Source organism: Haemaphysalis longicornis, unplaced genomic scaffold (assembly GCF_048455015.1).
Source record: "Haemaphysalis longicornis isolate Haplotype H1 unplaced genomic scaffold, Haemaphysalis longicornis Haplotype H1 scaffold_4, whole genome shotgun sequence".
NCBI classification, from domain to species: domain Eukaryota; kingdom Metazoa; phylum Arthropoda; class Arachnida; order Ixodida; family Ixodidae; genus Haemaphysalis; species Haemaphysalis longicornis.
Window position 1 is genome coordinate 208387924 of NW_027526361.1, and position 5652 is coordinate 208393575.

The 5652-nt window shown below is 58.3% G+C and overlaps 1 pseudogene; it reads left to right on the forward strand.

Moving 5' to 3' along the window:
- The first annotated feature begins 239 nt into the window (after positions 1 to 239).
- Positions 240 to 5377, forward strand: LOC144180199 (uncharacterized; annotated as a pseudogene).
- Positions 5378 to 5652: the final 275 nt, after the last annotated feature.

Below are 5652 nucleotides of genomic sequence, written 5' to 3' on the forward strand. Positions count from 1 at the left end.
CGGCCACGCCGCACGACAAGCCGCTGGGTGAGCTGCTCGCTACGCTACGCTCGCACTACAGCCCGGCTCCGTCGACGTTAATGGAGCGTTTTCGCTTCAATAACCGGAGCCACCGAGACGGGGAGACGCTCGGGCAGTTCGTCGCAGCGCTGGGAGGGTTGGCGAGCGGCTGCGCCTTCGAGGAGCAGCTCGACTCGCTGCTCCGGGACCGTTTCATCTGTGGCATCAACGACCCCGCCATGCAGACGCGACTCCTAAAGCTTCCCAACCCCTCGCTGGAAGACACCGTGAAGGCAGCGCCGGAGATGGAGGCTGCGGCCAAGGACGCGGGCGAGCTAGCCTAGCACGTGCGGCTGGCTCATCGACGGAGGCGGCGGTGAACAAGATGGCGGCACGGCATGGCAGGTGCGTTTGCTGCGGTGGTGACCACCCCCCTTCACCGTGCCAGTTCGCGCAAGCGGAGTGCTTTGCGTGCGGAAGAACTGGGCACATTGCTCGGGCGTGCCGAGGGGGGACGACGGCGGACGGACGGAAGCAGCAGCCGGCGTCGAGCACATGTCCCGCGCACAGCCCACGGCCGAGGGAGTCGGCGCAAGGGTAGGCGGCGGGGACGTGCGGCAGCAGCTTCGGGTGCAACGGCTAGGATTCACGTCGTGGCCTAAGACCCGCAGATTTTCGACATGTGGCACGCGGCCACAGTGCAGCCGCCGGTGCCACCATACTGGCTGACCGTCGAAGTCTGCGGGCGCCCCATCTCCATGAAGCTGGACACAGGGGCCAGTGTGTCGGTCATGACCGGGAAAGCCTTCATGCGCACCTTTCCTGGCGTGTCCGTCGAGGCGTCGGGCGTCATGCTGCGCAGCTACTCCGGACAGCTCGCCCAAGTCGAGGGTCAAGCCCAGGTCAGCGTCCGCCTTGGCGACCGGGAGGCCACCCTTCCCCTGTACCTGACCAAGGGGCCGTCACCGACGCTGCTGGGCCGGAACTGGATCCAGGCTTTGGGCGTGCGGCTGCCGGAGTACCAGGAAGCAGTGGCAGACGTCCCCGGCTTCCTGAGCAAGTTCGAGGCCCTGTTCCAGCCTGAGGTGGGGACATTCACCGGCACAGCGGCAGGCATTCAGGTGCCAGAGGGAGCGCTGCCCCGTCCAGCCCGACTGCATGGACGGCGTCATCGAGCAGCTGCTACACCGGCGAGAGGCCGGCACCAACGGCGGCGGGGTGCTGGGCACCAACGTCCGCCTGCTGCACCTGGTGGTGCTGGGTGCCAGGGCCAGCGCCCAGCAGGTGGCGCAGGCTATGCGGCAGGTGCTCCCGCAGGGTTTCCGGCTCGACGACAAGGCCCAGTACGCGCTGGCCTTTAGGATCATCGACGGCGACGTGGGCCTGCCGCACAACTCGTTCTGCACGGAGCCCCTGCCCCACGGCTGCCTGTGCGTGTACGCCAGCCAGCCGGGGCTGGAGTACATCCGCGAGAGCCCCGAGAAGACCCCGCTGGCCAACCTGTAGCAGGAGGACCGGCTGCCCTTCCACGGCCTGCCCCTGGTCATGGTGTTTGCGGGCCAGGGGGACTTCATGCGCGAGGAGTGCATCAACAGGGCCAAGAGCCTTCAGTGCCCCTTCGTGGACGACAGCGGCGGCCTGGACCCCGTGCGGCTGGAGCAGGCGCTGTGCGCGCTGGTGGAGAGCACCGAGCAGCGGGCGGGCTGGCTTCTCATCTACCAGGCGCTGCCCGCGGTCACGGGGCCCGGGCCGGACCTGCGGCTGATGCTGTGCATGCTGTGCAGGGACCCGTACACGCCCGAGCAGGTGCTGGAGCAGGTGCTGGCGCCCCTGCTGGCGCAGCCGAGCTGCATGGCCACGGGCCCTCTGCACTGCCTCAGCCTGGACTCCTTCAAGGGGAGCCAGCTTCACCGACCGCTGCCACCACAGCACCAGGGGCTAGTGCTACTTGCGCCACTGTGGCGCCACGCGCAAGTCCTTCGACACCGGGAAGGCTGACAGCTGGTGCGAGTGTGACACAGGCGGCACCTAATGCTGCCACAACGGCCTCGACACCTGTGCTCCGGCGGAATGAGAGACTGCGGAGACCTCCGGACTGGTACTCGCCGGGGGGACAGGTATTGTTTTGTGTTTGTGTAGGACAAACAAACTTGGGGGTGAGGGGTGTGACAAGTGTGTGGCGCCCCCCATCCCTGATATTCGTTGGCCGCTATGTTCAGTGGCCCCACCAGGCTCGGTGGGCAACCTTGTGTGTGGCCGGGCAATAAACACCGCCGAGCACGGCTGCTCGGGGGTCAATCACCGTCACCACCAGCACGCTGAATGTCGTCTCTCGGCTGGAGGGTACCCCTACCCTCACAGGTTCACGAACGCGGGTCTAAATCGTGACACGCAGGAGCTCCAATATTGTAGGTAGCAGCACGGGACGTCTCTCCGGAAGACCACGAAAGCAGCTACCGCATCAACAGCATCTTCGAGGACTACCAGGACGTCTTTTCTGCCGACCTGAGCCTTATCGAGGGAACCCCCGCCAGCCTGCACCTAAAAGAGGGCGCCATTCCAAAATTCTGTAAGGCACAGCCCCTTCCCTACGCTTTGCGTGATAAAGTAACGCAAGAGCTGGACAGGCTGGTTTCAATAGGAGTGTTGTCGCCCGTAAAGCATTCCGATTGGGCAACGCCAATTGTGGTGGTGTTAAAGAATGACGGCACTGTCAGAATTTGCGGGGATTTTAAAGCCACCTTGAACCCAGCTTGTGCCACTGAGCAATACCCGTTTCCCGTGATTGAGGACATGTTTGCTGGCTTAAGTGATGGTGACTGTTTTAGCACTCTTGACCTGCGCGACGCATACAACCAAGTACCACTCGACGAAGCGGCAAGAAAAGTCTGCGTCATTAACACGCACAGAGGCCTGTTTTGCTTTAATAGGCTGCCATTCGGAATAGCATCCGCCCCGGCAATCTTTCAAAGGAAGATGGATGAGGTGCTGGCAGGCCTGCCGGGCGTGCAAGCTTATCTAGACGACGTGCTCGTGTCGGAGAGAAGGAATGATAATGGCGAGCGACTAAGAAACGTCCTGCAGCGTTTCCGCGAACGGGGAATAAAGCTCAGATTTGATAAGTGTGAATTGCGCAGACCGTCTGTGACGTATCTTGGGCACCGAATTGACCGAGAGGGTCTTCACCCGACAGAAAAGAACGTCGACGCTATTGCTGAGGCACCGAGTCCGCGCAATGTTACCGAACTGCGCTCGTTTCTTGGAATGCTGATGTTTTACGCGAAGTTCCTGCCTAGCATGTCAACTACGCTTTTCCCTTTATATAAGCTGCTGGAAAAGAATGCGCGCTGGAACTGGAAGGAGCAGCAGGAAGCTGCTTTTACAGCTGCCAAGAAAAGGCTTAAAGATGCCCAAGTTCTCGTGCCTTTCGATCCAAACAAAGAGTTGAAGTTGGAATGTGACGCATCCCCCCACGGTGTCGGGGCAGCTCTATTCCACACAGTAGGCAATGTTTATAAACCCATTGGATTCCGTTCCAGAGCATTGACACAAGCTGAGCGGAACTATTCTCAACTAGAACGAGAGGCGCTGGCGCTCATTTTTGCGTAACAAAATTTCGTGACTACCTTCTAGGGCGAGAGTTCACGCTGGTGACCGACCACCAGCCACTTCTGGGCCTGCTGAGACCCGACCGCCAGACACCAACGATGGCCGCCGCCCGAATCCAACGGTGGGCACTTTGCCTCGGGGCCTACTAATACAAGCTTCAGTACACTCCAGGGAGGCAGATGTTCAACTCCGACGCCCTGAGCCGTCTACCCCGGCGAGTTCCGGAACCTGTCCCGGATGATGAACCGGCCGAATACGTTCTGTCCCTGGAAACACTGGACGAAGGGGGAGTGACTACACGTGAGCTGAAGGTTTTGACTGCCACTGACCCTGTCCTGTCTGAGGTTAAACGTTATACACTGAACGGGTGGCCTAAAACAAAAGACTCTTTGCACCATTTGGTCCTGCCATACTTCGACCGGAAGTTGGAGTTGTCAGTGGCGCATGAGCTACTCTACTGGGGAAACCGGGTAGTAGTACCGGAAGAGGTTCGTACTCGAGTGTTACGTCTACTGCATGACACGCACCAGGGATCGTCTGCTATGAAAGCTGTTGCACGTTCGCTGTTTTGGTGGCCAGGGCTGGATAGAGATATAGAGAAATATCGGCTTCGTGTCAAACCTGCATCCAGAACCTACCGATGCCTACAGCAGCGCCACCAGTCAGTTGGCCAGCGACAAATGAGAGATGGTCTCGTGTTCACGTGGATTTTGCGGGCCCAATCGCAGGAAAAATGATTCTGGTGGTGGTCGACACGCATACAAAATGGGTCGAAGAAATACCGCTGGTGCACGCTAACAGTGAAACCACGGTAAACTGCCTGCGTACTATTTTTAGCAGGTTTGGTGTCAAACAAACCTTAGTTACTGATAATGGGCCACAATTTACCAGCCAGTAATTCGAGACATTTGCAAAGAACAACAACATAGTGCATCTAAGGTGCGCCCCCTACCACCCCCAGTAGAATGGAGCTGCAGAAAGAGTAGTGCGAACTATAAAGGAGGGGCTTCGAAAAATGAAAGGAGGGAAGATAAAGGACAATCTAGTTGGACTCTTGTTCAACTACCGGAGAACTCCACAGAAAAATGAAAAGTCACCAGCAGAGATGCTTCTCGGTTACCAAATACGGTCCCGTCTCGACTCGTGTTTTCCTCCTACTCTTGCAGAGCCGTCGCAGGGTCAAGACGACTGGACCTTGCTACCAGAGACCAGTGTTTACGTGAGGAACTATAGTAGCGGTGACAAGTGGATACCGGGACGGGTAAAGACTGCGTCTGGGTCCAGAATGGCTACCGTGGAAACTTCGGGAGGACTGGCCCAGCGACATGCCGATCAAGTGCGCTTGCAACGCAACGATACATTGTAGCAGCAGCAACAGCCTGACCATGTGATCGAGCAACGACTGGCATCCAGCCCGCCAACGACAGCAGAGGAGGGTGATCCGGCAACCAACATGCCTCGGTGCGCAGACTCTCCGGTACGGGTACCCGGCGTCACCTCCCCACCTCAACCTACGACCAAATCAGCCCCAACGGACAACACTGCAAGAAGCCCCCAACAAGTCCTCAGACGTTCTACGAGAACACACCGACCGGTGGAGCGTTTCCAATTTTAAGGAGAAAGAAGTGTTGCATATTCTGCGCCGACGTCACCATTGCGTGGCGCGCACGGTTACGTGCGCATCTTTCTTTGTGTCGCGGTGGCAGCTATCGCCGCTCCTCTCCCTCGTCCCCCTTTCTCTCTTACGTTCGAACCAAATATAAGCGAGCCTGGCTTTGACAATAAATCGACGTTCTGCTCTCATGCTGACCGGCGTAAGCTCTGTTCTTCGGCGCGCCTTTGTGCGGCCCGTGGGATGCAACAATCGATGATAGTTGGGTTTTATTGGCGCAAGGCCGACTATGGGCAAAGAGCGCCAAAGAAGAAGTTACTGAATTATGATGAGACTGTAAGTACTAAAACATGTGACTAAAAGTAAAGGTGATGCAAAACAAAAGACAATGGAGATGGCTGGTGTATAGGGCCAGGGTGATTACACATGAT